Consider the following 7724-nt stretch of genomic DNA (forward strand, 5'->3'; position numbering starts at 1 on the left):
TCAGGATTCTTCTATACTAGCTATTGTTCATAGGCCTTGTATCAACTCATATGGTCTATTTAAGAAGGTAGATTACCTGTAGGCATAGGGAACAGGTGATATTTCTTTTCCATTACTTCTTTCCAGTTTCTTTACCACACATCATATTGCATCCTTTACACGAACATGTGTAGGAGCTTAAAATAGCCCTAAAGATGCTTTAGCATCACCATACTAGTCTGTACATAAACCTGTATCGTTTCTTACTTCCTTCCTCTACTTACCCTTGAGTTTTCTCATATTCCAGTATAGGAGAGATCTCTCATCCTTTCCTTGTTTTGCTGCTTGTACACCACAATATTAGTAGTCAGTAACTTTTTTACCAACATCTTACCTTCAGTCAAGTATAGCCTGGCTATTCCTTACAGTATGTTTAAGTTCTCATCGTAACTCTCTTGTTGTATTCATCCCCTTTGTACACCTATTCTTTGATGTCATACTATTCAAGTCCTTACTATTAATTCTCCGCACTGTCTCCGATATCATGGCTTCTATCCATTTATTGCTGGCCTTTAGATCTTATTAACTCGTGTCAGTATGGGATATCACTTGAAGACACTTCCCCCCTTTAGGGTGTACCCATGTCACTATCTGTTGTGTTCTACCTTATGCCCTTATTTCCAATTTTCTAATACGTATGATTCTTTTCCAACACATTCGGTATACTGCACCATATCTATGCCTTCCTTTATATCTTCCATACCTTTGGTTGCCTAGGTTCGACAACTTAAAACAATCATGAGGTGCTAATCCAGTCTGATTATGGGTACTCGAGTCATGTAACAATTTATTCGAAGCCACTTTCCATTTATTTTGATCAACAACTAGCTAGGGCTTATAGTCGTTTCCAATTCTCAAATAGGCAGTACTTACCTTCCGACGCTCGGTGTCCCAAGCTTTGTCATAGTCCTAGCCTTATCCAGTGGGTACCACTTGTCCCTTTAATGAATTCACAATGCGCTAGTTGTTTTGCAAAGCTACATCCCCTATCTTAAGGGGTCTTAGCATCTTTCACGGTGGAGTTACGTATCCACAATACTTCTTTATATCAATAATGCCATGCATGGACAACGTGTATATATACATGCATATCATCTCATATCACAGCCACACAGGGCTTCCCAGGGGGTCACCCATCCCAATATTACTCTTCCCCAAGCACGCTTAACTTCAGAGTTCTGATGGGATCCGGTACGTTAGTGCTGGTATGATCGCACCCTCCACCGTGGGGTGCATATCTATAGAAGAAGACGATGACCCAGCAGCTGATCCAGTAGGCCAAGTTGCACCGCCTAAGTTACCCTTATATTCTTATTACACGGACCATATCCTATCTTTAGCCACTTCCTCATAAGGCTTTACTTATTTTCATAACTATCCTCATTATATTCACATCATATCATGTTCGCATTCTACCCCATAGTATAACACTTCTTAACCTTTTTCACGATTCTTATTGTGGGTTACTTACCCTCCTTAGTTAGTCTTATCCTTAATATATTGTTCTATCCAGAACTACCAGTCTTTCCTAAATCATTTTCCTTTTATTTCAAGAAAAATTTGGGTAAAGTTTCCTCTGTATTTCTTACTATCTCAACACCTGCATGCAGAAAATGCCAACAATGCCTCACAGGGGCAATACGCATAAATATACATATATACGTATCATATCATATCATATCGCAGCCTCACAGGACGCCCAATATCAACAATAGTATAAACTGATAGACTTACCTCATATGTCCAACTCGAACTACACCTGTTTAGACTTTCTATCTACTTTTCCGTTCAATATTCAACTTTACAAGTCAACCGTAATTAAAAATACCTTACCTGGCACCTATCATTCATGCCTTGCTTACCTGCGTGCTGTGTAACTTCCAATATCGTCAGTAACCTTCTTCTATCGATGTTGTCCTTCTGCTGAAATCACAAGTTAGTATGAGGAATTTCATTCCCTATGACTCGGCTCTATCGCACGATCGTAGATATAAAAGAAAGGTAACATCCTAAATGTCTTGTAGCCTCTTATCTATAGATGTAGTGCATAACACACCGATAAACAAGACTCTACTAGACACAGTCTGTAGACACTCCAAGGACGAACCGCTCTGATACCACTTCTGTCACGACCCAACCCCGTAGGCCACGACTAGGGTCCGACCTGGACCCCCTTATGCGTATCTATCCGCTACCCTTAAGTTGAACCATGTGTGATGTGATACCATACACGAACCCCAACGGGTCAAAAACTATTTTTTCATAAACCTGTAGCCTCATTCACTTGTATCATAGCAGGACAGGACATGCGAGCCAACGAGGCTGCCACACCACAAAAACATTTGCAATACGTCGTATGAGCGCAACTGAAACAAACTTACAAATAACCCACATACACATATCTACAGACCTCTAAGAGTAATAACTGTATCATATGGCGGGACAGGGCCCTCGCCGTACCCCTGAATAAATAAACATATACATAGATGACCAGCATTAATAGTAAGGCTCCAGAATAGCAGAGCACGTCCAACATAGCTGAGTGGAAGCCCTAAGCTAGCGGATCTCCAACAAGAACATTTGTACCTGCGGGCATGAAACGCAGCCCCCCCGAAGAAAGGGAGGGTCAGTACGATATATGTACTGAGTATGTAAAGCATAACAATACTGAGACAACAACTGAACCAATGATGCAGGAAACCAAGTATAACATTTAATAGGGTACTGTACCTACACCTTACAAAATAAAGTCATGTATACCACTATCACATACTGTATCTGGCCCGCTCGGGGACTCAGTGTTACAAATACATCATCTATCATGATAGGTATATATACACCATTAAAGCTGTGGGACGTAATGCCAGATCCCTGTATATAGAAAGTACATGCCGAGGAACGACGACCCGATCCCTGTATCATATAATAATGCCGAGGAACGATGGCCCGATCCGTATATCATATAACAATGCCGAGGTACGATGGCCCGATCCGTATAATACATAATAATGCCGAGGTATGACGGCCCGATCCGTATAATGCATAATAATGCTGAGGTACGACGGCCCGATCGGTATAATGCATAATCTGTCGTGGAACGTACGACCTGATCATTACATAGCAAAATGTGCCGAGGTACGTTCGGCCCGATCCAGGTATATATCATAATGCATATACGTTCATGTAAAACTCTGTAACATATCAAACATTCCTTAGATATCATCATCAAGCATGTTCAAGAGTCCCTAGGTATAGGAACTTACACATCCCAACACTATTCAACCTATAATAGGCTCAAGGGTCATAGTTCAACTACTTCAAGGCCCTTATCATTCAAAAGTGGGTACAAGTCATGAGTTACCTCCAGAATCTATAAATGGGGCTATATCCAAATCCATGTCCTATAGCACCTTTAGTCTACTCTTTCTAGAAGCAGGAAAAGTCAAGCTTTACATGCACCACTTCCTATCACATGGAAGACTTGAAAAGTAATGACTCAACTTGTTACAGGAGTTCTAATCAGTAGGAAGTGAACAAGAGTCTTAACTTTCCCTCAGAGTTTTAAGAGTGGAATAACTTCAAACTTCATATACATAATACTTACATCTAAGTCATGCCAAAGAAGAGGAGGAATAACTTTACATACACTACTTCTCAGTATATAGAATACTTGAGGAATGGAAGCTTAACTACTTTAAGAGTCTTAACATTCAATTGTGAATACGAATTATGAATCATGAATCATGTTCAGAGCTCATGAATAGAGTTACCCCAAGATTCATACAAATATCACTTGTCACTTAGATCTAACACATGCCCAAATGAAAGAACAGATAGGCTCTACATATTTATACCAAAACATGCCAAAAGAAGGAATAGCTTTACATACCTCTGGTCGACTGCTTTTAGCCCGACTTGTCTCGTCGTCCTCTGAACCTATTTAACACGAAGGTAATACAAATATTAGTAACCTTCAACTTTCCAGCTTCTAAATCCACAACCAAGCACCCATAGGAACCAACTCCTTATTCTTCTTTCTCGACTAGTCTCGACTAGTTTATTAATTAATTAAGAAGTTAACGGAATTCAGGCAGCATCTCCTCTATAACTTGCCATATCCGAATTCCCACTTCTATCCCTAATCACTACATCCAACCAACAACAATTACCTGCAACTCATATACACATAAAACATGGCAACATTACACAACATAGGCTCCAAACAACTTACTTAACATTACGATATCAAAATAGGGTCTTTAGCCTTTATTTCGTAAAATCTTTAATCGTGCGGAACGGACGGTTGTGTGGCTGCAACCAGCAGCTCCCACACCTCTTTTAGAATGCCTTTAGAACTTGAAACACACCATCATACACCTGCAACAGCCCCCACATGCACAACGCCTCATTTCGACTACAATTTAACTATAGCGATTCCAATTTAGTTTATTTCGGACGTCAAGCATATTTATCATATTTTCACATTTATAGCCACTTACACAATGTATAATACCCTCTATAACAACACCATAAACTCCAATTTAAAAGGAAAGGCCTTACCTTATATTAAACTCATCAAACTCGCCAAAACTATCAAAGCTGGAAATCTGGACAGCCCACTGTCTTATATTGTCGCTTAGTTTCGAAGGGGTAATTGAGAAAAACAGGATTTGTGGCCTCAATGAGAGTTATATACATGGGTATCAAGGTCGCATACAATTTTGAATCACCCCTACAGAAATTTTGTACGAAAAGATATGCCTAAAATACCCACAGCTGTCCGTGTAGGATTTCCAGAACAACATCTGGGCAGCACCTCCCCCATACTTCATCACCCTTTTTCGAGTAGAGAAAAGCGAAACTAGGTTTTAGAGGCTAAATGAAATTTGTATCCCTATGAAACATCTTTCCAAAACATCTTTAATCACTCAAAAATAAGGCTTACACAAGGAGTTATACTCGTATTACCAACTTAGTATTTCTCCAAACCATGGCTGCCTTTTCATTCTTCTCCACGTTTTTGGCTAAAAATGACTTAATAGTCATCCATACATAGATATATATATCTTTTTGGAGAGTGACATGTGTCATCCCCTAAGGGTGACATGTGTCACACCCTTAGGCAGCCACCTCAATTATGCAAGCAATCCATGGTAGCCACGTGGTGTGTCACCTACTACCATGTGTCACTTTCATGTGCTTCCATGTATACCTATCACGTGCTGCCATGTGTTAAGTAGGTGAGTCGCCTACTTCCTTCAAGTAGGTGCGCCGTTTCCTTATTTCTCTTCCATGGGTTCTTAATTTCGTCGCACTTTAAGAGCCTATGTATTCCTTGCTACTTAGTCTCAACACGCACTCGAGTAGCTTAAGTACGTAAGACCTCCAAGTTGGTAGCTTATGCGAGTCAATCGAGTCCTACGACTCATTTCTCGGTCTCCAACTCCTTTCGAATTTTTATAACCCTATTTCCAATCTTCCTTATTATGAAGCATTTCGTTCTCCTTTCCTTGGAGTTATTTGATAGCATTATTAACTATCCAACTCACAAAACGACTTTTAAGAAACTTAAGAGCCTTCCCAGAAACTTGAGAAGCTTAAGAAGCATTCTAAGGTATCAAAGTACGGGTTGTAACAGAAATGCGATTGACATATATAATTGAAAAGTGAAAGGAAAGGTAAATAGGAAAGTGTAACAGGTGCAGCTCGAGTGGACATAATAGGTAAGTCCATTTCCATATTGTTAATTGTGGGCGCCCTGTGTGGCTGTGAGATGAGATGATATGACTATATATGTGTGCCCTATGTGGCTGAGATGTTATACAATATGAATGTATATATGTGTGCCCTGTGAGGCATTGTTGGTATTTTCTGCATGCAGGTGTTGAGATAGTGAGAAATACAGAGGAAACTCTGCCCAAATTTTCGTAGAAATAAAAAGAGAATGAGATATAAGGCTATAGTACGATGAAAAAGTATTAAGACAAGGCCACTACTACCACGAAGTTGATATGGTTTTAAGCAGGATTAGAAATGAGCCTTAAGCACACGACAAAGATGCAAGCTCAGGAGGCATAAAGAAGTATGGTGTACACATGACTCCATTCTAATGATTAGTGCTATCAACTGGAATAAAGTTAGTATAATGACGAAGCTCAAAACATGAGTCATTAAAGTATAAGTAGACTCGAGTGGGGAATTTGCACTAACTATGAGCCCTCGCTAATTACTAATTAGGATGAATGAAATGTGGCTTTGAATGCACTGCTACATTACAGATATTACTTGAGTATTAATCATGAGATGAGATTTTATACGATACATTGCGAATACTAAAGCACCCTTTGGGTATGCTAGGGTTTCCTAGAAAGGCAACCCAACGTATGGATGATTAAACAAAAAAAAATATAGATATGGTGTAGCACGTTAAATATGTTGGAATGGAATCATTCGCAGGTGAATGGCTGAAAATAAACAGAGGATGATGTAGGTACACCCTAAAAGGGGGGAAGTGGACAAGAGAAGTATAAGCGTAAAAAAAATCGACTGACGCTATCGTATGTAAATAGGAACGCTTAAACGTCAAACGAGACCCCATAAGGGATGGACGTGATCATACCCGCACTGATGCACCGGATTCCATCAAAACTTCGAAGTTAAGCATGCTCGGGTGAGAGTAGCACTGGGATGGGTGACCCCCTATGAAGTGAGAAAGAGAACAAAACAAGTATGACAAAAAGAGATTATAAAAGCGGGTTAGTACAACGACACATATAAAACAGAGTAAGCTAAGAGCAGAAAAGATTATGACTGAAATACAATGCACCTCGTGAAAATGGCACAAGAATAGTTGTGCAGCTCATGAATATTGGCATACTAAGAGCGAGGTCAAATGATTACTCGATAAAAGAAAGTCAGTAATAGCGATGTGATTGCCATATTTAGAATATATTAAAGAAAAGTGTAAGATGGTTTGAGACAGAACTATTAAGATATAATCGGTATCAAGGACAAAGACCTAGCGGAGCCCTGACCTCGACCGAAGGAGGTAAGCCACTAGTATAGAGACACTAAAGTATTTTCTGAATGGCTCTACGTATCTACACATGTTTGTGTAAGCATTACAGTATAATGTGTGGTCATAAAACAAGAAAGAAGCTCTAAGTAAAAGAGCAAGATAGCATACCTAAGGTGTTACAAGTTGAATTAAGAGGAGTTGTATAATGGATTAAACGAAGAGGAGCATCAGAGGCTTGATATCCTGTTACGGAGGATGGGAATCCCAACTCAGAAGTGGAAAGCAGTTAATATGTGTTATAGTACGAGCTAACCTCACATTCTAAGGAACTGGGAGTTCATACGGGCTATGGTAGATGGGCTGACAAAATCAACCTATTCCCCTCCAGTTAGGAAGGCATATTCAACTGAGGGTTATGCGAGATGACATAGTAGGGAAACAATAAGATTTCACAGAGTCCCACATCTATCATTTCGGAAGGGATTGAGGAACACAGATGAATCTTGATTAATGGATAGAGAAGGGATCCAGTAAATTATTGATGAAGTAAAGCTTATTCAAGAACAAGATATCGATTAGCAGCCTAGAGTCGACAATAAAGGGATACATTGATCCTTCGCAGGGTATTTTTAGAATAGATAAAGCTGTCTATGAGTGGGACATACCG

The 7724-nt window shown here is 39.7% G+C and overlaps 1 pseudogene; it reads right to left on the minus strand.

The window, feature by feature from the left end:
- Nucleotides 1–1140: 1140 nt before the first annotated feature.
- Nucleotides 1141–1258, minus strand: LOC129871883 (5S ribosomal RNA; annotated as a pseudogene).
- Between the last annotated feature and the right edge of the window lie 6466 nt (nucleotides 1259–7724).

This window comes from Solanum dulcamara, chromosome 10, assembly GCF_947179165.1.
Source record: "Solanum dulcamara chromosome 10, daSolDulc1.2, whole genome shotgun sequence".
Taxonomy (NCBI): Eukaryota; Viridiplantae; Streptophyta; class Magnoliopsida; order Solanales; family Solanaceae; genus Solanum; species Solanum dulcamara.